This window comes from Typopeltis vanoorti, chromosome 2 (assembly GCF_054136105.1).
Source record: "Typopeltis vanoorti isolate ZY-2024b chromosome 2, IOZ_Tvanoo_1.0, whole genome shotgun sequence".
NCBI classification, from domain to species: Eukaryota; Metazoa; Arthropoda; class Arachnida; order Uropygi; family Thelyphonidae; genus Typopeltis; species Typopeltis vanoorti.
Genome location: NC_143550.1, coordinates 99,989,175 through 100,014,927, shown reverse-complemented (window position 1 = coordinate 100,014,927; position 25,753 = coordinate 99,989,175). Strand labels below are relative to the sequence as shown.

At 36.0% G+C, this 25,753-nt stretch overlaps 1 protein-coding gene across 1 annotated transcript in view; it reads left to right on the top strand.

The window, feature by feature from the left end:
• LOC150109288 (calmegin-like) overlaps nt 1-25,753 on the top strand; it is a 394,668-nt gene that overhangs the window by 325,511 nt on the left and 43,404 nt on the right. The window lies entirely within an intron of this gene.

The window sequence follows — 25,753 nt, the reverse complement described above, 5'->3', positions numbered from 1 at the left end:
GAGGAACAAGCAGGTTTTTGGAAAGGTAGGGGCACCAGAGATCAGATCCTTTGCCTTAGACAGATCATGGAAAAATATAAAGAATTCAGACTCCCTCTGGTAATGTGTTTCTTAGACTACTCTAAAGCTTTTGACTGTGTTGAGCATGTGAAACTGTGGGAAGTAATGAAAAGAATGGGCTTTCCTCAACACACTATCAGGTTGATAGCCAACTTGTATAAGGAGCAAGAAGCCACAGTAAGAACAGGTGTTGGATTGACTGACTGGCTTCAAGATGGAAAAGGAGTTAGACAAAGATGTTTACTTTCTCCTCACTTGTTTAGTATATATGCAGAGGACATCATGCGTGAAGCATTGGATGAGCTCAGGACAGTAATTACGATAGGAGGTAGATTGATCAGTAATCTGAGGTACGCTGATGATACAGTACTCCTTTGTAATGACATGGAAGAACTAGGACTAATTCTTGACAAAGTTAACAAGATCAGTAATAACAGAGGACTTCAACTCAATTCTAGCAAGACAAAGATCATGGTTCTCAAAGGAAAAACAAACAGAGAAGCTCTTGAGAAACAAGTGTATCTTAATGGAGAAAGAATTGAGGAAGTCAGCAAGTTTGAGTACCTGGGATCCATTATTAATGTGAAGAATTGCTGTTCCGAAGATGTCAGAAAAAGGTTGGGAATGGCTAAAACAACAGAGACCTGTCTAAAATCTGGAAGGATGGATCTATCTCCATGGGAACAAAGTTGAGGATTTTAGATACAGTTGTTTTTCCAACAGTGACTTATGGATGCAAGACTTGGAACCTAAAGAAGTCAGATAAGAAACGGATGTCTGCTTTTGAGATGTGGTGAAACAGAAGGCTGTTGAGGATATCATATACTGAAAGGTGTACAAATGAATGGGTGTTAGAAAAGATTAGTAGAACTTTAAGGCTCCTTAAGGATATTGACAGAAGAAAGTTAAAATATTTTGGACACTTAGAAAGGATGGAAGGAGGACTTCTCAGAACAGTAATAGAAGGTAAAGTTCCTGGTAAAAGAGGCAGGGGGTAGACCATCAATGAGATGGATGGATGGTATGTGTGGAGTGACTGATCTTCAGAGAGTTGAGGCTGCCAGAAAAAAAACAACAGGACTACATGGCCGAGGCCTGGTGTGGAACATCATCAAGCATTGGATTGACCATAAGGCATCTGTAGATGCCCAGTGAATGTATATAGAGAGAGATAATGAAGATGTGAGAAACTTGTTCGGATCCCATTCAGAACATTTAAGTGAGAATAATCTGCTTGAACTAGAAGAGCAGTGGGCATATGAAGAATGAAGAGTGAGAACAAGAAGAGAATGTTACGACTAAGAATCTAATTGCAAAAGAACTTGAGCTAGTTGAGTCAGTCACATTGCGTATGCTGTAGAAATTGTTTGATGCTGATCCTGATATGGAACGAAATCTGCCGAAATCTTGATAAAGCTATCACCAACTATCGCAAATTGCATGACAAGATGAAAAAGTCAAGCACGATTCAAACATATTAATTTTTTTTGTAAAAAAAGTAGCTCAATCAAATGTTTAGACATTAAATAAAAATTTAAGCAATTGATTTTTATTAACCTTGATGATTTTATCCTCTAATATAGCTTATGCTATAATTTTTTTTCAAAATTTACGCTAAGTGATGGATGAATTATAATTATTCCTATTGTTTACTGTATTTGCTTAACTCGATATTAAGAAACTCGCTTAACACGATTAATTAATTGATGGATTAATTAATCGCATTAAATGAGGTTATCCTGTAATGCTTTTTGGAGTTCCTGAAATGTTTGACTTCATGGCTTCTTCTTGTGTATTTCAGTCTCCATTTGGTATCACAAATTCTCAAGGGGGTTGAGATCTGAGCTTGGTCCTGGCCACTGTAGTCACTGAATTGAGTATTCATTGAGGCACTTTATTAACCTACACAAAAACTAAAGCCTTTTTAACTACTAAATTCAATTTATTATGTTATATTATTATATTATGTTACATTTTAGGGTTATAAAGCATTACTTACTCTTTTTGCCCTATGACAAAGAGCAGAGTCTTCCTGAAAGATGCAGTTCATTTTGATAAAGTGGTCTCTGATAGTAGGTAGCAATTCTCCTAAAGTTTTCTGGTACACTTGTGCATTCAATGAACCTTTTGTGAAATGCAAGCGACCAACACTATGATATAACATGCAACCCCAGATCATCTGACTGGCTGTGAATTTGGCTGTTGACATCAGACAGTCAGGGTTGAATTTTCCCCGGGATCGTTTTCGAACTGTCTGCCATCAGTGCCCTTCAGGTTTTTCTTTTTCTTATCAGAAAAAAATTATTCTTTTCCACTGATCAGGGGTCCATTTGGCATGCTCTTTGCATCAATTTAACTAAGCCAGTCTCATTTTTTTGGTTAACAAGGGCTTCTTTTTAGGGAGCCTGGCTATCAGTCTCTGTCAAAGCCTTCTCCTGACAGTTACAGAGCTTACCATAACTTATTTGTTCTTCCCTGTTCTGTTTCAGTTCTCCAGATGATGTGTGGTGATTTTTGAGGCAGAGCCACTTCAGAACTCTATCTTGGCATGGTGTAGACAGATTCTTTCTCCCTTTCAACAGATCTGGTTTCCTTCACTTTGAACAGCAGCTGTACCACAGTAGATTGACCAGAGGATACCCTTTTAACTATTTCACAAGAGCCCTTTCTATTCAAAGCTTGAATCACACTTTTTCTGCGAGGTGTTAACTACACACATATAACTAGCCATAGAGATCTCAGCACGAAAATGCAAAAACTAGCTGTTGTTATCTATTTATAACATAAAAATTCTGATGCAATAGCAGCAACTATTACATTATACAGAAATCCATGGGAATGATAGATGATGCAATACAACAATATCTAATGATAAACCAATGAAATTGACCATTTAACTACTTATGAACATGAGTGTACATTTAAAACTGGATTATAAATCTATGGTTCTGCAATGCTTGGACCCATCCATCATCAGGGTATATGATTTGGATAGCTACGGGTGCTTTTTGCACATCACCCTCTCAAAGTCTTTATGTTGAAGCAAATGAACCATCTCTATCATTCAGATGGAAACAGTTGTCTCTTAATTATGCCCTGAAGATAGTTTCTTCCAGATCATCCTACATGGACTAATCTCTTTTCTCTGCTTTGGAAAGCTCAATATCACGCACCTCAAATTGTCATATGTCCTTTTGATATGCATGTTAAAGAGACTGTGCAACCATGAATGTTGACAATATTTTCTACACCAAACATAACATCTCTCCATGAGGTTTACGCTCCTTCCTGTAACCTCTCACTTGGTCAACTACAGAAGTCTCATATTTCATCATCTGTCTACCTGCAATTGTTTAATGCACACAGAGCGGCCCACTCTGATTTCTTGCATTTAACTGACACTTGTGTTATCTGTGCTGCTGTGTCTCCTGACATTACTATCTCCAACCAGATCCCACTGGATTAATTATACAGCAGAGTTGCATGCCATTCACCTTGTACTTGTGCATATAAAAGAGAACTGCTACCAAAAGCGTGTAATTTATATAGAGTCATTGAGCTCTTTACAGGCCATATCCTCATCTGTGTATTATCTACATCCAGTGGTGTATGAGATGTTACACCTGTTGTACAAAATGAACACCCTTAATATTGATGTCCGGTTGCTGGATTCCCAGCTACATTGGAATTAAGGGCAATGAGATGCTAGATCACCTCATGCTTTCTCCATATACTGTTTGACAGTACCATATACATAATACAGATAGTTTATTAAGGTCAAATCTAATTGCTCAATGGCAAGAAGCATTGACAAACCAATTATATGACATTAAGCCTGAAATTAAGCACTGGCATTCTAGTCAATGTAGAAAGAGGAGAGGAAGTTGTTCTTGCTAAGCTCTGCATCAGTCACTCATCTTAACACATTCATATTCACTGAGAGGTGATGATTGTGTGTGTGTGTGTGTGTGTGTGTGTGTGTGTGTGTGTGTGTGTGTGTGTGTGTGTGTGTGTGTGTGAAAAATGCGCATGTCTTACCATTTGTCATATTCTGGTGGGGTGCCAGCACTTCACATGAGAGGAATGAAATTTTTTACCTATCTAGCCAAGCTATATATGCTCAGGCAGATGTTATCAGCCTCAAATAAATTGTGTGATGTTTTTAATCCTCTACAAAGAATTAATTTTTGCAAGCACATTTGACTGTAATTTTGTTTATATATAGATACTGCATTGCTTAACTTAATTTTTGTAAATAATATATATCTTTGGCTATATGTATTGGTATAACCTTTGATTTTGTTGGGATCAAGAAAAAAGGTGGCTGCAGATATGCAGCTAAAAGTTCATCCCTAAGATATGAACATATGCCTGTCTCCTATCTACCTGTGCCAATCACAGGCAGATCATTGGAGAAAACTTAATATCCCAGTAGCAAACCTCATGGCTCAAACTAAATCAAGTGGTGTTGCACAGCTCATACTCGTTTGAGCTGTGCAACACCACTTGATTTGATAAATTATGCAAAACCCTGCGCAAAAAATGTACTTGCTCAAAGGACCCTCCCTCTCTATTTTTTTTTTTTTTAAATGATGTGTCCCAATAAGTCAATAGTAGTTGCATAAAGTAATTAGCAGTGCTGTATTCTGGTTGAAGTTATTTTTATTAAATTATACAAAAATATTCCATATTTTTCAGTCTGCAGCTTTTTTTTCACCTAACAAAATCTATTTCATCTTGCACTGCTTCCCTTTTTGATGAAGATATGCCTATTATGTGATTGCAGCTCAACAGTTTTGAACTGTTCATCACGATGTTCAATGTAATTTCATATTATTTTACAAACACATCCTGGAGTCAAGAATAATCAAGGGAGTCAATAGTAAGATGCATTCTAACAGCACATGGAGAAAGCATGAGCTGATCCAGCATCTGCAGACTGGAAAATATGGAATATTTTTTATTTAATAAAAATAACCAGGGTACAGCACTGCCAATCACTTCATGTTTTTCTATACCATTTTTTCTATACATATTTACAAATTATAAATTTATTATTATTATTATTAATAAAAATATGAAAAATAAAGTATTTAATTTAAAATGCATTTTATCCCATCATAGTGATTATGCAGAAAGAACAGGCAGTTACCATGAAATGAGAAAGGCATGACAATAGATACTGCAGAGTACTTCCATGATTATTGCTTTCTGTCCAGCCACATATACTAATAGGAAATTGTGGAAAATTTCAGACATAGTCATCAACTAATGCACTTCATCCTAATAAGTAACAGATTAATTTGGAGGAAGTGGCAAGTGTCCACAACTAGCTGTTTGTTTATTGTTTACAGTTTCATAATAGTATCATGTGACTGCCAGAGAGCAGTAGAATAGAAGCACCCCATAACATCTCTTGTCATTCCATTCTATTCTTGCTTCATGTAGCTGTCCATTCTTTTTGTGTGTTTGTTCTGATGTGATGAAATGGTCATCACAAAATATAAGCATTTTATAATAAATACTTTATTTTCTTTAAATAACTTGTGTATAGTCTGTTTGTCATATATTGTGAATTACACTGATATTAATCAAATTGTTAATCATTTAATTACTGCCATAATTTTACGATGGTGCAATCATTTTCGTTTTTACCAATTTGCATGAGCTTTATACACCCCAGCAGATCTTATTAGACTCATCAAATATATCCCATGTTTTTTCCATTTTTATCATTAAATTTCTGATATTGTACCCTTGGTGGTGTATAGGATGTTATAACAACACTACATGAAAAGATTACCTCATTTAGTTTCTTATCAACAATTTTCCTCGGTAGATTTGTTATCTGTCAGGATTCAGAAAAGGCATATGACAAGGTGCCATGAGGAAGCTGTTCAAAATGCTCCTGTTGTATGTTGTAAATGGGACATATCAAGCAAATACATGGTCTCTATTTGAGTTATAAATCATCATTTAGAATTGAAGGAGATGCAGGAAGATAGTTTGATGTTAAGTCAGGTGTGTGACAAGGTGTACATTATCTTCACTGTTATTTGTCATCTATATGGATCACATTATGAAAGAAAATGGCATTAAACCTGATATCAAAATTGGAGATGTTTTTCAGCTCTTTACTTTATGCAGATGATGTTATCTCCTAAATAAAACCAGTATAAGTCTGCAGGATTCCCTAATCAAATTGAATAGCCTGTAATAAATGTGGTATGAAAATTAACATTTAAAAAGACAGACAGTGAAATTAGGCAGAAACATTGAAAACATCAGCTGCATCCTGACTGGAGATTCGAGGCTGTTGTTTATAATTATATATGTAAATGGTAAAATTATGTGTATACCAAAGAATTGTATTAAAATAAATTTCTTTATGATTTATTATCAGTAAATGTTTGGTTTGTATACCTATTTTATATATCTATATACCTGAGGTCATGTAAAAATTTCTCGGGTGAAAAGGGGTCGCAAGGGGAAAAAGTTTGAGAAGTGCTTCCTTAGAAGACAGAAATATAAGATCTGATATTAGAATGTTGGCAGATAATAGGCTAATCTGGAGGAAAAGCTCTTCACACAGTAGTATAACATCCTGTACACTCCCTGAGGGTATATGTCAGGAATTCGATGATGATATGATGATTCCTTATAAATTTATTCAATTGCTCTCCACAATAACAGTTTCATTTATTCCATTGTGTCTTTCCATGCTTAATTTATCTTCAATAAAAATTGTGCTTCAATATCCAAAATGTTTTAGTTCTGTAGGTTCTCTATTCATCTTAGTTTTTTTTCAGTGTTCTTGAGATAGATTCAGTGAGAGGGATATGTGATGAAATTATCTGCAAGGATAAAAAAAAAAAATTCCGTAATGCTTGGAGGAAGTGAGAGCAGTTATTGGGTGTTTTTTTTTTTTTTTTTTTTTTTTTGAGGGTGGCCAGGAAAGGGGGGATGTATTGAAAGTTCTTAGTAAGTAAGCCAGCATACACTCTGATGGAAATACACAGGGGGGGATATAAGAAATCCTGAAGCAATGTGTAAAAGTGACTCAACAAAAGTCAGTTGAAGATTTGGGAAGGATGCAGAAGATCAGTTTTAGGACGATAGAAGAATATTCTAGAGGCGCTTGGGAAGGAATTGCAACCTTTCTATCTCCAAATATGGAGATAGAAAGGTTTTGCAACAGCTATATCAGATAATTCTGAAAGCATGGTCAAAGTGTAAAATTTCAGTGATCAGAGTAGAGCTCTTATAGTATCCATCTGTAAAAAGGAAATAAAACTGAATGCGAGAATTAGAGAAATTTCCTTGAGTGTTCCAGGTGAGATTTATCACAAGCACACTTGTGAGGAGGTTAAGAAAAAATTGTAAATGATAGACTTGGAGAAGAACAGGTTCAGGCCAAATAAAGATTGTGAGGATCAGATTTTCATTTTTTAACAGAAGTTGAGAAATATAACAACGATTTGTATTTAAGATTTGTTGATCAGGAAAACTATTTAAAATGTCATTATATTGTGCGAATGGATTTTATAGTAAGCAATACAGTCTAAGTGATACCATGACACAATAAGTTTAAGTGATGGGTAAACAGAATTGCAGTGTCCTTGTCATACATCTGATGTGAAATCAGATGTGAAATAGTGTGTGAAATAGTGTGTGCCCTTGTCATACATCTGATTTCACATCAGATGTATGACAAGGGCACACACTATTTCTTCTCTCTATTTCTTAATTGATGTTCATTTCAGATCTGTACTTTATGCTGGCAATGTTATACTCTTAAATCTAAATTGAAACTATTGTAACAAATTTGGTATTAAAACAGCAATAAAACACTGAAAATATCAGCTGCATCCTGGAGAACTTGGAACAAGTAAAATATTTCATCTATTTTGCCACAATTTATTGAAGATAGGAAATTAAATTTGGAAATAATCCACAGAATAAGAAATGCAGGTGTGCTTGGGAGCTAGTTGAATAAATTATTATGGAGTAACAGAGAAAAAACGAGTTATTCACAGTAAATAATTTGAATAAAATTAGCATAAATATTTCATACTGAAATTAACAGTACATCATCATTGTGGAACAAACAAGCAATTTAAACAGATCCAATGCATACAACAGTCATTAACCATTATCAGCAAGTGCCACACCCATTCTCATATACACACTCAAGTACATAATAAATAATTCTTGATATATACATAGGATGAGAATGTCCCAAACTTTTTTTGGGGGTGGCGGGGAGGCAATCATTCTAATTCAAATTAATCCAGTATAATTAGATCAGCGCTTTGAAGGGGCATTCATATTTAAAACTTGTTATGGAAAAAGCAAGTTTTCATCATAATTCATCACAATTTCCTCATTCCAAAGGAAACTGTGATGAATTTCATTACATTGTTATGCAAGACCATACTTTTGAGGAGTAAGTTATTCAATATAGTATCGATGTTTGCTTATCTCTGTTTTCTGCTACAGAACAGTACCCAAAGTATGGTAGATTATATTCATTAGGAATATGGTGAATGGCTAGAGTCAATCAAAAGTTTTGTATAATTGGTAAGAGATTAGAAATTTTGTTGATAGAAAATATATATGGTATCAGTTGGAATATCAAGATTCTGCTAATAAGTTTGAGAATGCAATGTATTATATTTGAACTCCTGCATTCTATTGTTGTATCCTTCAGTTTAGGAATGTAGGATTCTGTTATCCATTGAATGTGATGAGTATTGTAGACAATTCTACTTGTTTTATTAGTGAGGATCTCTTGTTATAAGGGTGAAGGATAAGAATAAATTCAAATTTAAGAGCATATAACATTTATTATATTCTATTAATTAAAGCTCTTGATCTCTGCAAGTTAAAATTAGTGAACACTGTCTCGTATATAGCTGTTTTGAGTAATTTCTGTCTTAGTCAGTTGACTCCTTACCATACCAGTGTTGCTAATTTTGTTTTTCTATATTTAGCTGTCTTCATTAAAAATTGTGCCTACATAGCTGAAGTGTTTGTTCTTTGGATTATTTGGAACACAGTTGTTTTAATTTTTCCTAATTTCATACTTTTTGTCTGCTTATTGCTGATTTTCTTACCAAATTTATCACAACTGTTATTCATTTAGTTGAGAATCTTGCAGACTTATGATTTTTTTTTTTTTTTTTTTTTGAGTACTACATCTGAATAAAGAACTGAGTACTACATCATCTGAATTGAATATCTTCAATTTCAATATTGGGCCAAATGCCTCTTCATGATGTGATCCATACGGATGAGTAGCAGCAGAGATAGTGCCCCCCCCCTCTCATGGTGTGTATTGTACTGGATTTAACATAAAACCATTTCCCCATACAGTTTTAACTGGTGACTTTTCAACTCAAATATAGGCTACATATTGCTGGATATAATGTATCATTTATGCCATATAATTGTAGTGTTTTGAACATAGTTTTTCTTGGTACTTTGTTATGTGTCTTTTTGAGAACTATAAAAACACAAATACATTATTATATTTCCATGATTTATCAGTTATTTATGTTGGTGAAAACTGTTACTGAAAATCATCCTGACAGCCTCTATTTAGCCTGAACCTAGCTTGTTCATTGCCAAGTTTTATTTTCACTATTTTTCTTAACATCTTCTCTGGTATGCTTGTTAAAAATCTTTGAAAAGCTGCCTATTTAACTTCCTATGTCTACCATGAAGTATTCTTTATTTAGATGATGTAGTACTCCAAAATATTATCAGGAATACCAGTTAAGGAAATTCTTGTATAATTTTCACATTGTTTTATTTCCCTTTTTTATAATAGGTATTATGAAAGCTCTGTTCCAATTATCTGGAGCTCAGGCATCTGAATTGTGCAGTATAGCCACATTAAAACTTTTATATCTCCATATTTAAATATGCCTAGTTGAATGTCATTCACTCCTGATTGTATTTATCTTGACTAAATTGTATGACAATTCTGTCGCTCCTTCTGGTCCCTTGCTAAAGCCATTGGGCACAACTTCTGCCCACCCAGGTTTCCACCACTCTCACATCTGAATGGTACTGTAGTTTCCTCACTTAAAGACAAGGCCAACTTACTGGCATCACTCCTCTCTTCCAATTCCTGCATTGATGACCTGGGCAGAGTTCTCTCCATTCCACCAAGAACTCCCTTCATGTCTCCCATAATCTTCTGACAAAAAAGAAATCCAAAGAATCCTTAATAACCTGAGCATCTGGTCCTGATGGTATCTCACCTATTGTGCCCAAGAATTAACATCTATCCTGTATCACTTCTTCAATCTATCCTGGCCAAGTAGCATCTGCCTTATAACAGGCCCATATCCACCTATCCCAGCCTGTACTTAACAAACTGCCATCCTATGGCCTACCCCCCCCCCCCCCCCACACACACACTGCAACTGGATCACCAACTTTCTCATTGGTTGCTCACTTCGTGTCATGGTGGATGATTTCCTCTCCTCAGATTTCCCCATCAATGCAGGAGTACTCCAGAGTTCACTTCTTTTGCCCACTCTCTTCCTCTTGTATATAAATGACCTGCTCTCACAGACTTCCAATCCTATTCGTAGCTTTGCTGATGACAGTACACGCCACTTGCAGTCACCAAACCTTGTCATGCTCAACTATTAGAATCCTCAAGAGCTACCATTACCAGTGACCTGAACTCAGATCTCCTAGGGGAGGCAGGAAAGTTCTGATAAACACCTAGAACAAATATGATATTAAAGCAACTGACATAACCACAAGAAAGAACATATATTAAAACCCTTTAACTCCCATGTTTCATCAAATTGTAATAATTTGTTCTTTTACTTTTAGGATATATAAGATGACATGTCAGAGGTTTTCAAGAAATTCGAAGACAGAAAGGTGCTCGTTGTCATCGTTTATTTTTGTGCTACAAGAAAAGTCTGCAACTGAGATACACCAAACTTTGTGTGAAACTTTAGGGGATTGTGCCTAGTATATTCAACCATTGCCAGATGGTTGGCCAAGTTTAAAACTGGGCATCTTGAGACAACAGATGCCCCCAGTTCAGGAAGACTTTCCATCACATGTGAAAACATTGGTGCAGTGCATGCCAAGATCCTTGGTGATCTACGAATACCAGCCAAAAACATTGCAAAGACTTGGGATATCCAGGGAATGAGTTGGGGTCATTATACACCAACATCTGGACATGCAGAAACTCTCAGTGAAGTGTGTATCCAAATGTTTGAATGACAACCAAAAGAGAGAACATGTGCTGTCATCTCAAGGGATTTTGGGTCATTTTGAGAAATCGCGTGCAAATATTTTGACTCATATTGTAACTGTTGATGAAACATGGTTTCATCACTGTGACCCAGAGACCAAACAACAGTCTATGGAGTGAAGGCACGAAGATTCTCCACGGCCAAAGAAGTTCTGAATCCCCAAATTAGTAGGGAAGGTTCTTGCCATTGTCTTTTGAGATATGAATGGTGTAATCCTTACCAAGTATCTCAAAAAAGGTGAAACTGCTACAGCAGCAGTTTATTCAACAGCTCTGAAGGAATTGAAGGAAGCTACTGAGAAAAAATGCTGCAGGAAACCCGAGCAGATGCATTTTGCTTTTGCAGGACAGTGCACCTGCTCACACTTCTCATGAAACCCAACAGAAAATACACAACTTGGGCTTTCATTGTCTGTCTCACCCACCATATTTGCCAGATGACCTGAATCCATCTGACTATTTTCTTTTCCCAAATTTAAAGAAACACTTGAAAGGAACGAAATTTACCACAGATAAAGTCATATCTACAGCTGAAGGGAAAGGCTTTTTTCTTAGAGGATTGCAAATGATGCAGCAATGTTGTAACAGGTGTATAATGCTTGGTGGGGAATATGGAGAACAATGTGTAAGTTAAATGGTTCTACTTCAATTCCTTCATGGTGATTATCACAACTTTTCAGCACACCATCGTATGTGTACCTCAAGAAGAGAATGTGAAGGAATACCAGGATAGGCAGTGGTAGAGCAGTACAGGCTTCTACTCTGCCAAGTGGAAATAAAAGAGGTAAAACAGAAGTAAGTGAAAGGAATCATCAAAACAAGATGGTGGCACCTGTGAGAAACTGAATCCTTTGGTTTAGTTTCAGCGATGATTGTTGAAATTGAACCAATGGGGGATGGAAAATGGGAAAACAAAATGGAAAACATCCATAATATTGGGAAAGATTTTTTGGGAAGACAACAGGAAATATTAAGGTGGACATGGAAATGTGGTGGTAGTGGAGCAAGGTACAAAAGTGTATTAGGAAAAAGATAATTGCCAAGCAGAAGTGGGACAGAGTAGGTGATGAGAATAGAATAGAGAGAAGCAAAAGAATATGGCAAAGAGAACAGTAACAAAGCTAATGCCTATGCTAACCTGTATGAAGATCTGGATAATGAAGATGTCAAAAAGGTTTTCAGAATAGCCAAATAAATGGAGTGGAAAAGCAAAGATATATACCAAGCCAGGATGATTAAGGGAGAGGATTGTACCATTCTGTATGAAGAAATGGATGTGTTAGATAGATGGAAAGAATATTTTGAGAAATGAATGGGTGAAATAAATAGGGATGGTAAAGTTCTGGTCATGGGGCAAATTCCTAATAACAAGAATGGAAGTGGAGGGAGCACTGAGAAAGATGACAAAAAGGCAGTTGAACCTGACATCCCTGTAGAAGTATAGAAATATCTAATCAAATTGGGCCTGACTGTTAGCCGATGCCTTTAGCAGAATCATTGAAACTGAAAAAGCTCCAGAGGAATGGAGAGAGAGAGAGAGTATACTGGTTCCAATATTTAAGAACAAAGGTGATATCCAATCCTGTCAACTACAGAGGAATTAAACTCATGAGTCACACTATGAAGGCATTGGATAGGGTAATTGACAAGAGATTGTGAGACTCTGTATCAGTTAGCTTAAGAGCATTTGGATTTATGTCCGGTTGGGGGAGCAATTGATGTTATCTTTGTTCAAATAACTCATAGAAAGCACTGGGGGAGATAACACGGAACTTTTTCTGGTGGAGAATCACGAAGAAAATGATTCCATTGAAGTATGTACATCTTGTACAAGACACGTATAATGGTAGTAAAATAAGGGTGAAATGTGGAGTAGGAACTACTAAGGAATTCCCAGTTAAAGTCGGCATTCATCAAGGATCAGCTTTGAGCTCCCCCCCCCTATTTGTTATGCTTTTGGATGTGTTGACAGTAAGAACTAAATCACCCTGCACAATGATGTTTGCCAAATGATGTGGTGATTTGCACAAAGTCTGAGCAGAATGCAGAAGAAAGACTTGAACAATGGAGGAAAGGTTTGGTTTGAGGAAAGATAAGGTTATAGGAATGCCACATAGTCAAAAGTGATGGATATTTGGATTCAGAACTCAATAGGAGGTTCCAGTGGATAAATCAGAAAAAGGTTTCAGGTATCTTTGCGTGATACGAAAGCGTCTAGCAAGTTAAAAGGAAAGATCTACAAAATGATAGTAAGACTTGCACTGATGTATAGCTGTGAGACCTGGTAGATGACCAAAGAGATAGGAGAAGAGAATGGATATAGCTGAAATGAGGATGCTGAGACTTGCAAGTGGTGCAACAAGATTGGACAAGATCAAAAACTTGCTGATCAGGGAATGACAGTAATCCAAGTATCTGGAAAGATTAGGGAATCAAGGTTCAGATGATTTTGTAATGTAATGCGGTGTGATGTGGGAAGGATTGCTGGCGATGAAGCCACCAGGCAAAAGAAGTAAGGGGAGACAATGATTGTTGGACAGCTTAAGAGGGGGCCTCCAAGACTTCAGATTAAAGGAGAAAGTACTCTGGACAGAATTGAGTGGAGGAGGTTGATCTGCTGCAGTGACTTGAGTGGGAATGTAGCTGATGAAGAATAAGATTGTCATTTTCTTGTTTTATTCAGTAATGGTCCAAAGACAATACTCCAGACATCTAGAATATCTTTCTCTTCAGTTTTCATGTCACCTTTATCAATCTCTGATTCCTTTTACAGTGCTGTTTCTCCATTTTTAAGCTTTTTCAATATCCCCCAGAACATTTTGTCATCTTTTTGATATTTATCGTATGAGGACTTCTGTGAGAAAGGGATATGTGGAACTCTAAGGCTGGTGATTATAACAAATTCAGGAGACAGCTTGCATCATTGAATTAAGAATTGGAAGTAAAGGAGATTACTGCTGGACCGGCTTAGGAACTGTCTGACAGAGACATTGTGTGAATGCATTCAAAAGTCAAGAGGTTAAATAAGGTGGGTATGAAATGGATGATAGTAAGAAGGCATTATGGAGGCAGCATAAGCTAGTTTGCATGAGGAGTTCAAAGAGCAAGCAAGAAATGTAATTACTTGTGTAAGGGTAGTAAAAGTGCAGTATGAGCAGTAGTTAGCTATTGAGTTTTTTTCATATATGATCAGTAGAAGAAAGAATGCCACTGATAAAACCCATCCTTCCCAAGAGTGTGAGATTATTGAAACTATATAACAGGGCTAAATGCCAGCCTGGTTGGCCGAGTGGTTAGCGTATCTGCTCTCCAACCAAAAGGCTGTGGGTTTGAATCCCGCCATGGGCATAGATGTTTGAGATAGTCTGTGAAAATACTAGTAGTGGTGGTAGTGGGCAGTAGAAGGCATTGGTGTGGATGATGAGAGTAGTTGTGGTTGGTAGATTGTGTGGTGGAGATAGAGAGTTGTAGAGCATGTGCCTTTTCTCAATGAGTTCTTTGGTCTCCCTGGAGGTGTCACATAATAAATAAAAAAAAAAAAAAATTAATTGGTTTAGATCAGTGATGAGGAGCCCGCAGGCCACATGTGACCCCCCCCAACTACTAACCTGCGGCCTGCTGAAACATTGCACTTCATTTATCTGAAGTGTAAAAATTCTAGCAAAAGACACAATGTGTTATCAATATGAAGCACATATTAAGAGGTCACATGAAAAATATTTGCTAGCGACGATTATTCCACTGATTGTGCCATTTGCTTTTGCATTTTCAGTCATACTCATCGATATATGAAAATAGTTGCATTATTCTTGAATAAACTTATTGATACAAGTTCTTTCAAAACCTAAGCAAATTATAAATTTAGAATGGTGACATAATTTTTTCTCTTAAAAAATTGCTTCTTTACAAAAGTTTTTTTTTTTTTTTTACAAACAGAACCCTGTGTTTAATCAATGAGTTCAAAATCTAGAAAACGCAAAGTTGAGGACAAACATCATCAGTGAAAGATGGACATGTGACTATTTTTTCACTTGCATAAAAGACAATGCTGATATGTTGTGGAAAGATATCTGTTCTTAAGGAATATAGCATCAAGAGGCATTATAAAACTAGACATTCTTCAAAATTTGACAATTTGCAAGGACAGTTTTTGCAAAGACAAAGTGAATCAACTACAAAAAAAATTTAACCAATAGCAAAATGTATTTAGAGCTGCTTCATTAACTGCAGTTCGTACAAGCTACATTGTTAGTTTAAATTTTGGCAGAAAAGAATGAATTCATTCTCTAATGGAGAAATAGTAAAAGAATGCTTACTAGCGGTAGCAGATGTTGCTTTCCCTGATTAAAAAAAAAAAAAGAAAGAAAGAATTTTGAAAATCAGCTTGTGTCGTGATTTACAATCGCATGAAGGATTGACGATATTTTGCAAATTATTGAGGAAATTTTGCAGGGACATATTTTTAAATTAGAATGGATTTCTTTGGCTTTGGATGAAAGTTGTGCAATTAGTGATTCAGCATAACTTGCTGTCTTTTTGAGAGGAAAAGTTTCTAGTTTTAACATCACTGAATAATTTGCATCTTTAGTTCAATTGAAAGGAACTACTACTGGAGAAGATATATATTGTAAAATGAGTTGAATGACTTAAACTGAGAGTTAGGTAAAAAAAAGGTCATGTTTAATAGTAAAAGTAAAACATGACTAGTTTCGGCTTATAACAGCCTTCATCAGGTGACATTATAAAAGAAAAGAGAAAACACTAAACACTGAAGGTTAAAAAAACTATGAACAACATAGAGAGTCTCTATATATAATTAGCATGAAAACATTGTAGTTGTATTTAAAGCTGTTCTTTCGTTTGTTGCATTGTTGGGAGAGTGTGTGCTTGTAGCATCACATGAACGCCAGTACATGATTACAGCTGAATGACTATCTGGGAGGTTGTAGCTCAAGTTATTATTTAGATGTTCAGGGTTGAGGATGATTTCTCTAGATTCTACAATTTTTCTCTCCATTTCATCATGGCAACGAAAGATGTTAGTAGATCTGTCCCAGCGGACTGTATGACTTGGGTTTTCATCATTAGGATCAGCCAAGAAAAGGATATGGTTTGATAAGGCACTGGCTCGCTATCTCTTGTAAGCAATGTCCCTCATGTGTTCCTCTATATGTAATTCAGTAGATTTGTCTGTCTGGCCAAAATAAGGAATATCACAATCACACCATATTTTGTACACACCAGGATATTTAAGATGATGATGACATGGTTTTGGGTGGCTTATTAAGAAGCGGATTTTTGGAAGTGGAGTGAACAAAAGTTCTAATATTGTATTTTTTTAGAACCTTAGCTAATTTTTGTGAAACTGAACTTATGTAAGGAATAGATATATTGCCTTTAAATGTATTTATTTCTTCTGTGTGATGACTAGGAGGATTAAGAAGGATGAACATCTAAATAATAACTTGAGCTACAACCTCCCAGATAGTCATTCAGCTGCAATCGTGTACTGGCATTCACGTGATGCTGCATGCACGCACTCTCCCAACAATGCAACAAACGAAAGAACAGCTTTAAATACAACTACAACGTTTTCATGCTAATTATGTATAGAGACGCTCTATGTTGTTCATAGTTTTTTTAACCTTCACTGTTTAGTGTTTATGTTCTTTTATAATGAAGGCTGTCACATGATGAAGGCTGTTATAAGCCGAAACTAGTCGTGTTTTACTATTAAATCCCCCTTTTTTTTTTATCTAACTCTCAGTTTAAGTCATTCAACTCATTTTACAATACGTATTTCAACCGAGTCAATGAATCGTTACACACACACACACACACACACACACACACACACACACGGAACCGAAAACTGCTCTTAATCAATTAAATATCCCAATAGAAAAGATCGTTAGTATAAAAACAGATGGAGCTTGGGCTATGTCTAGTATGAATGTTAGTCTATCGGGATTATTATCCGGAGACAAAAAGATTTAACAGGATATGAAATAATTATTTCTCGCTGCATTTTGCACAAAAAAATTTCAGTGCAAAAGTTTTGAAAATGTCCAGTGTTGCCACCAATCATTAAAATTGTAAATTTTATTAGATATTGACGATTGAATCATTGCAATTTAAGGAATTTTTGAGAGATATGGAAAGCAAATATGGCAATATCCTTTTTAACACTGAGGTTTGATAGTTAAGTCGTGGCACAATGCTTAAGCGTGTACATGATTTGATGAGTGAAATTCGGTTATTCTTGGCGATGAAAGACGACCTGTTTGCAGAATTTAATGACAAGGACTGAATGTGCAACTTTGCATTTTGTGTTGACATTACTCAACATTTGAATGAATTAAATGTAAATCTTCAAGGACGGAAGAAACTTATATGAAGTGTTCGATAAAATAAAAGCCTTTGAAAATAACCTAAAAAACTAAAATAACTAAAACTCAAAAGCTTGCTGCAGTTATGACCTTCACATTAGAGGAATGACAAAAAGTAGTTGTCCAAGTAGACTTTCTGAATGGAGATTGCAGTTCAACATAGTAAAGTGTAAGGTTTTAAAGTTTAGGAAGCACATATCTAGGGGTATTGGTAGATAAGGACCTGAAAATTTGGGGATAATTTTGCTAAAATTGTGAGGATAGTACAACACATTATGGGAGTGATACAAAGGCCACTGACATGGAGTAAGGATGTTATGATTCTGTTGTATTTGTTACCAAGTTTTCCAAAGGATGAAGAGATGTTGGAAAGGTTCAGAGATGATTGACTAAGTTGGTTTCTGGTCTCTGGAATGTAGACTGTGAAGGCAGATTGAGGAAATGCAAATTGCAGAGTCTCTTGGATAGAAGGATGAGGAGGAGGGGCATGATCAAGACATATCAAGTTGGTAAGGGGGTCATTATTGAACTAATGTGGATCAAATTTTTCATAGAATGGATGGGGGGAGAGAGAGAGAGAGAGAGAGGGGCTATTATTATTATAATATAGGCACTTCCATGGAGATGGAAGATTCATCACGGGACACTCAATCTGTCATACCCCCCCCCCCCCCCCCCCCTCCTTGTATCAATTAACAGACAGAGCACATACGACTGAGCAATCCATTCCATTCATTCAGAACTCTCAAAGCAAAAAATCTAGTCCTCACATCCCTACTAACCACACTGTTATTCAACTTCCAGGAATGACTCCTTGTTTTGGTCACTCTAGCCAAGTGCTGAAACATTTCTCCTGCATCAATCCTATGAAACCCTTTAAGCAACTTAAGTGTTTATATCATATCCTCTCTTTTTCTCCTTTCAAAAAATCCTCAATCTATCCTCATAGGGAATGTTCCATAGACCACTCACCACCACCTCTGAATTGCCTCTGAATCCTCTCCACTGCTCCTCATCCCCCCAAGAAAAAAAAAACCATTAGACAAGCACAGTAATCTAGATGTGAGTATATCAAGGCCTTATAAAGTGGAATAACAACTTCCTTATCTCTTCTTATTAAATGTGTTCTTCAATAGCCAAGTAATCTTGTGGGCTACCTTAGCAATATGTCCTCTAAACTTTAACTCTCTGTCCACTTCTAAATCTCTAGCTTCATCTGTTCCTGGAGTATAATGCCATCAATCTGATACATGGCTTGTAATCTGTTTATCCCAAAATACTTAACTTTACATTTCTCTACATTAAACTGGCACTCATTAACTTTTGCCCATACTGGCAGTCTATTTATATCATCCTGCATGCTCTCCACATCACCTTGGTTAACTGTTACTCTACCTAATTTTGCATCATCAGCAAACAACTGAATATTTCTTTTCAGGTTATTTCCTATATCATTTATGTTAAAAAGCAATGGTTCTAGCACTGGACCCTGCGGTACACCACTAGTCACCTGTTTTCTCCTCGATTCTGCTGCTCCATATAGCACTTTCTGTTATCTGTTCTGCAGTCACCCTATCCCCTTAACCAATGTCATGTCCATTCCTGTTTGTTTTAACTCATGTAACAGAGTTCCATGCAGTATTCTGTCAAATGCCTTTGCAAAATCATTGTGTAGCCATTTCCTTTATCCATCTCATCTGTTACTCTGTTATAAAAAGTTAGTAAATTACTAATTCATGACCAACCCTTTACAAAGCCATGTTGACTCTCATACAGTTCATTTTTTTATTTATCCATTTTTGAATTCTTTTTGATTAATTTTTCTAGTACTTTTACCACCACAGTGAGATACTGATTGGTCTATAATTTGCTACTGCAGTCTGAGAACCTCCCTTATACAAGGGAATTATTTTGCCCTCTTTCCACTCCCTTGGAACTCTACCACATCTGTGACTTTAAGAGCCTAGTCAGAGGCATTGCCAGTTCCCTTGCACATTCTAGCAAAACCCCTGGCTGATATCCAATCAAATTCCACAGCTGTATTTACGTTGAGATTCTGCAATATCCTAAAAACTTCCATTTCATCTACCGTGTTCCCACATTAGGGTCTGTCACATATGTTGAAGCAGTAACCTCACCAGGATGATATACCCTTTCAAAGTGATTACTCAGTAACTAAACTATATTATCTGCTTCTCTCACCTCGTGACCATCATCACTCGTTAAGGTTAACCTTTCATAGTCATTCTTCCTCTTACTTGCCACATAACAAAAGAACTCTTTGGTATTTCCTTTGGCCTGCTTGGCTAGGTTCTTCTCATAATCTAATTTTGCTTCTCTTGCCATGCTGGTCACCTTTCTTGCTTGAGTCTTGTACTGTTCATGAGTTTGCTGGTCACATTTCTTTTTATATTCCCTCCACAGCATTTTCTTCTGCAGCTTGTGCTTAATGATATTACTCATCCATCTAACTCCTATCTGATTTACCTTGCTTACGTTAGGTATACAATTTAATATTTCTTTCTCTAGATGACCCTTAACTATATTGATTAAGGTGGCTTCTAATCCTTGACTAAGGTGTTCTCTGGTCCCTGCAATGTAAAACGTGAATTCAGATTGATGTGGATCAAATTTTTCATAGAATGGGTGAAGAGGGGGTGGGGGGGAAGGCCATCTCTGGAAGCTGTATAAGGAGTTCAGGAGTAGCATTTTTGCATGGAGAGTTGTGGATGATTGGAATGCATTGCCTGGAATTGTGGTGAGCGTGGAAACAGCAAATGCATTCAACTCACTTAGTTGTGTGTGATGGAGGACCTTCTGCAATGAGTCATTGACTCCATAGTGGTCTAATAATAATTATCTTCAGTATGTTTACAGAAGTCTTCCCCTGACTTTTCTTTTAGCTACTTGTTGCTTTTTTTTCTTATATTTTTCTCTGTATTCTCTTGGAGCACATGCTGATTTACTTGGGTGTGTTCAACATGCCTTGTTTTCCTAGACTGCATATTTAACTTCTTATGTCACCATGAAGTTCTGATCTTTCTATTTTTTTGCAGACAACCTCATGTGCTTTCCTGTCTGAATTAATCAATGTTTTCTTCACAGGTTTCCAGTGAGTCTCTAAAGTATGATCGTTTTCTTCAAATCCTTCGATTTTTTTTTTTTAAAATATATTTGGTATATTTGAGTTAACAGTTCTCTTCTGAATGAAGCTAGACTTTTCTTTTTAAAACTTTCTTATTTTTTTTTCATGCCTATCTTTTCAATATGGTATTCAGTTTTATCCTGCTCAAAACCAAATGGTGATTACTTTCTATTTCAAATCCTTCATATACTCCTATGTCTTGAACCAGCTGTGAAGCACTGCTAACAATAATTTAGTTGGTGAATTTTCTTATTATGCTATTGTTGACTGTTACTTTTTTGTTTTTTTATTGCTTTCTATTTGTAATAAATATTCAGCTGTTGATGTATATACATTATATACCAGATATTCCACTGTTATATTATTAAACATCAGTTATTGTATTTACGTATATTGAAACTTTCCTGTAATATTTTTTCATTCAAGGTGACCCAATCAGAAGAACCCAAGTTGTTCTCTTTTGATTGGGTGACATTGAGAATACTAATTTGAATAAAGACTGCCATCTCTGCACTAATTTCATAGCAAATGGAGGTTTATACCTACAGCTGTCCACACTGGTGGTTGGTGGTTTTTGTGTACCCAAGATTATTTTCAGAGGCAGTGATGCATAATTATTAACTTGAAAATTATTAAATTATATACATAAGACATATCATTATTTCATCATGTTTGTTTCATTATATGTAAGGGTCTTTTCATTATACATAAATTATTATGTCTGTTTTGATATATATAATATTCAGATTCTATTAGTATAGAAATCATTTGATTATTAACTAATTTATCTTAGAAATAGAGTATCGTAATAATATCTTAAATCCTTCTAGTTCAGCACACACACATATGTTTCTTTCTCTCTTCTCTCTCTCTCTCTCCCCCCCTCCCCCTGCCTCCATCCTTTCCCTCCTTTCTCCCTTCAATTAAATTACCTCTTTCTCAAAGCAGAATTACTGGAGGTGGATTTTAAAGAAGACAAACAATCGTCCTTTTGCTTGGTTCCTGTACTTCATATATTGTGCCATTCCAATCAGCTTGTTTGTTTGGTTACTATATAAGCAAGTAAAAGAGGTAGTTCATTGGGGGGGGAGTTTAAAAAAAAACTTCATGTGATAAAGTAAAATGAATATGTACTTGATTGTTTATGTGAATGCTATTAGTAATGCTAGTTTTACTTCATTATCCTTCATACATTTTTTGTGTGCACACATACTCTTGAGAAGAAATATGTCATCTACAACTTGAGAAATATATTTTACTGAGCACGCAGTGGTACAAACTGTTACATTTCAAGGATAAATTATTTTTTGTGTGGGTGCTTAAGGGTCAAAGCTGTATAACTGAGAGGACACCTCCACACAGCCTTTAAAGGAATGCGGAGAACCGACCAGGGCTTCTGACCTAATGTCCAATCCTCACCTTCTCGTGGTGCACCCTGTTGAGAATCTACCTGGATACTGAACGAACGAGGATGGGCTGGCAATTTGGGATTTAGCCAACCAAATTGTATTCTTATTGGTTAAACCAAAATACAAAATGGTGGTACAACATGACAAAATTTCATGCCGGCTGGGGCATCGCCCAGTTAAACAAGGCCCCCGTTGTTTTCGCCAGGGAACCAGGACAAACAGTGAAAAGTCAGCTACTGGAATAAATCTGAAAACCCACCCCAACTCAACATCACCAGAGTTAAAGATCAGTACTATCAACATAAGAAGCCTGAATGGCAAAGAAATGGAGCTAGCTGAGGAATTAGATAAGTACCAGATCGACATAATAGGGGTGACTGAAACAAAAAAGACAAAAACTGTGAGATCTTTTTGAGCAATAAACACAAAATGTTATATTCAGGCAATGACAATCAAGGAAAAGAAGGAAGAGCCATAGTATTCAACACAAAATACGAGGCTAATCTTCTTGAATGGCAGGCAGTCTCAAGTAGAGTATTGCGGGCAAATATGAGAATGGGGAACTGGACAATGAGACTTATTTGTGCATATGGTCCCACAGAAGGGTCTACTAAGGTAGAAGTGGAGGAATTTTTTGAGGCTTTAGAAAAAGCAACTGACACAACGAAAAAGGAAAAGTTGGTCCTTGTTGGGGATCTAAATAGCAGAGTAGGAAATGATTGTCAGACATACAAAAATATTTTGGGAAAATTTGGAGAAAAGAGCAAAGCTAATAATAATGGCAAATTTCAGTTGGATTTCTGCTCAGGACATGGATTGGTTATTACTAACACCATGTTCGAACATAAAAATGTGCACAAATTCACATGGAGAGAAGAGGCAAGGAATAAGAAAAGTCTCATTGACTATGTTATTGTTGATAGTGATGTTTTCTCCCTGGTGCAGGACACCAGAGTGTACAGAGGATTTGAAATTGGAAGTGATCACTAGGTCTTGAGCAGGATAAAATTGAATTTCATATTGAAAAGAATAATATGTAAGAAAGTTTTAAAGCGAATAAAAGTTGAGCAGCTCTCAGATGTGAACAGTAGACTAAAATACATGAAGATTATTGAAGAAAAAATGAAAGAGTTTGAGAACAGGAACAAAGCCTTGGAGATTCAGTGACAAGCCTTGAAGAAAACCCTGATTGATTCAGCCAGAGAGGCAGGTAGTGAGGTTGTCTGCAAGGATAGAAAAATGAGAACTCCATGGTGGGCACAGGAAGTTAAAGAGGCAGTGAAGGAAAAGAAAAAGGCATATCAAAAGTTCCTGGTAAATAAGTCAGCTTTTACTCTTACAGAATACAGAGACAAATGTAAGAAAGCTAAACAGTGTGTAAAACTAGCTAAAGAAAAGTCATGGGAGGACTTTGGCAAGAACATAGAAAATAAATATCAAGAAGGTGGCAAAATATTCTGGAGGTTGTTGAAGAAGCTTAGGAATGGAGGAAAGAGTGCTGTAAAAGGAGTTAGAGATGATAAAGGTGACATGAAAACGTGAGAAAAAGATATCCTAGAAGTATGGAGTAATTACTTTGAAAAACTGCTAAATGAAACAAGCAGTGATGACAGCATAATGATAAAAAAAAAAAACACTGACCAGGCATGCAGTCAGGAATACATATCCATACTTGAAGTAGAAAAAGCCATCAAAGGCTTGAAATGTGGAAAGGCAGCAGGAGTAGATGATATTCGACCAGAAATGCTGAAGTATGGTGGTATAAAAGTCTTACAGTGGCTGCTCTGCATAGTTCAGAATGCCTGGACAGAGGGACGAATTCCCGATGATTGGAGTAGAGCTCTCATAGTACTCATACATAAAAAGGGAAATAAAACTGAAAGTGAGAATTACAGAGTTCCTGGTAAGATATGTGCAAGTATACTTGAGAAATGGTTTAAAAGAATTGTGGAAGAAAAGCTTAGTGAAGAACAAGCTGGATTCAGGTCAAATAGAGGCTGTCAGGATCAATCTTCACTTTATGACATATAGTGGAGAAATCATGGTAATATAACAAAGATCTGTATTTAAGTTTTGTCGATTTGGAAGAGGCATATGACAAGGTGCCAAGAGAGAAACTATTCAATATGCTACAGTTATTAGGAGTCAATGGGGCATTATATCAATCAAGACTTAGTCTTTATTTGAGTTGTAAGTCAGCAATTAGAATTGAAGGAAATACAGGAAGATGGTTTAATGTTAAATCTGGTTTAATGTTAAAACAAGGATGTACATTATCCCCTCTATTATTCATTATCTATATGGATCATATTATGAAGGAAAGTGGTATTAAACATGATAACAAAATTGGAGATGTTAATGTCAGCTCTTTGATTTATGCGGATGATGTTATACTTCTAAATAAATCTGCTACAAGTCTGCAAGAATCTCTGACTAAATTGAATAACTGTTGTAATAGATATGGTATGAAGGCCAGCAATAAAAAGACAAAGAGAATGAAAATAGTCAGAATCATTGAAAATGTGAACTGTGTTATGAATGGAGAACCTGTTGAACAAGTAAAACGTTTCAGCTACTTAGGCACGATTTTTAGTGAAGATGGTAGATTAAATATAGAAATAGACAACAGATTGAACAAAGCTGGTATGGTAGGAAGTCAATTGAATAAATTCATGTGGAATAAGAGAGAAATTAGTTGGAATACTAATTAGCTGTATACAATACAGTTCAAACCAGTTTTAACTTATGGATCTGAGAGCTGGGTCAGAAGTAGAACACTTGACCCAAGACTGGAGATTGCAGATATGAGAGTCCTGAGAAAGATTATAGGTGTCAACAGATAGCATCAATGGCAATATCATATTTTTAATATGATATTGCCATTGATGCTATCTCAGACAATAACAGTACCCATGTTACTGGGTACTGTTATTGAGTCAGTGGTTGCTTGCTTTTCCTCTCATCTTCCTTAAAGTTCATTCAGTGTTTCATTTAATTAAAAATGTTTCTCATTGGTTATCTTTTTAATTAAATCATTTAGAGTGAATCTCCTGTGTATATGCATTTGTAGAGTATTTTATTTCCTGTTTCGTGAATAGCAGTAAAAGAAAAATCAAGCAAATCACCTTTGACAGTTTTGAAAATCCTCTAGGATTTTGTAGGATTATGCTTTCATGGTATAGAGCTGAGGAACAGTGCACTTGTTGTCTGGAAGAGATTTGAGTTTTGTTTCTTGTCATGATGAGAGAAATCATTACATATTGACTTTATTTAGTTGAAAGTGAGTTAGCTGATCTCATTTGGAAGTAGCAAGGTTTTTCACTCAGGACCTATAGATTTTCATTCTGTAAATTGGTCAAAGAATATACACCACAGTTAAGACAAAAACATTATAAGTAGGCAGTAGATAACAGTAGATACATAGTGTAGATGGTTCCATTTTGGCATAGTGCTCTTCCAC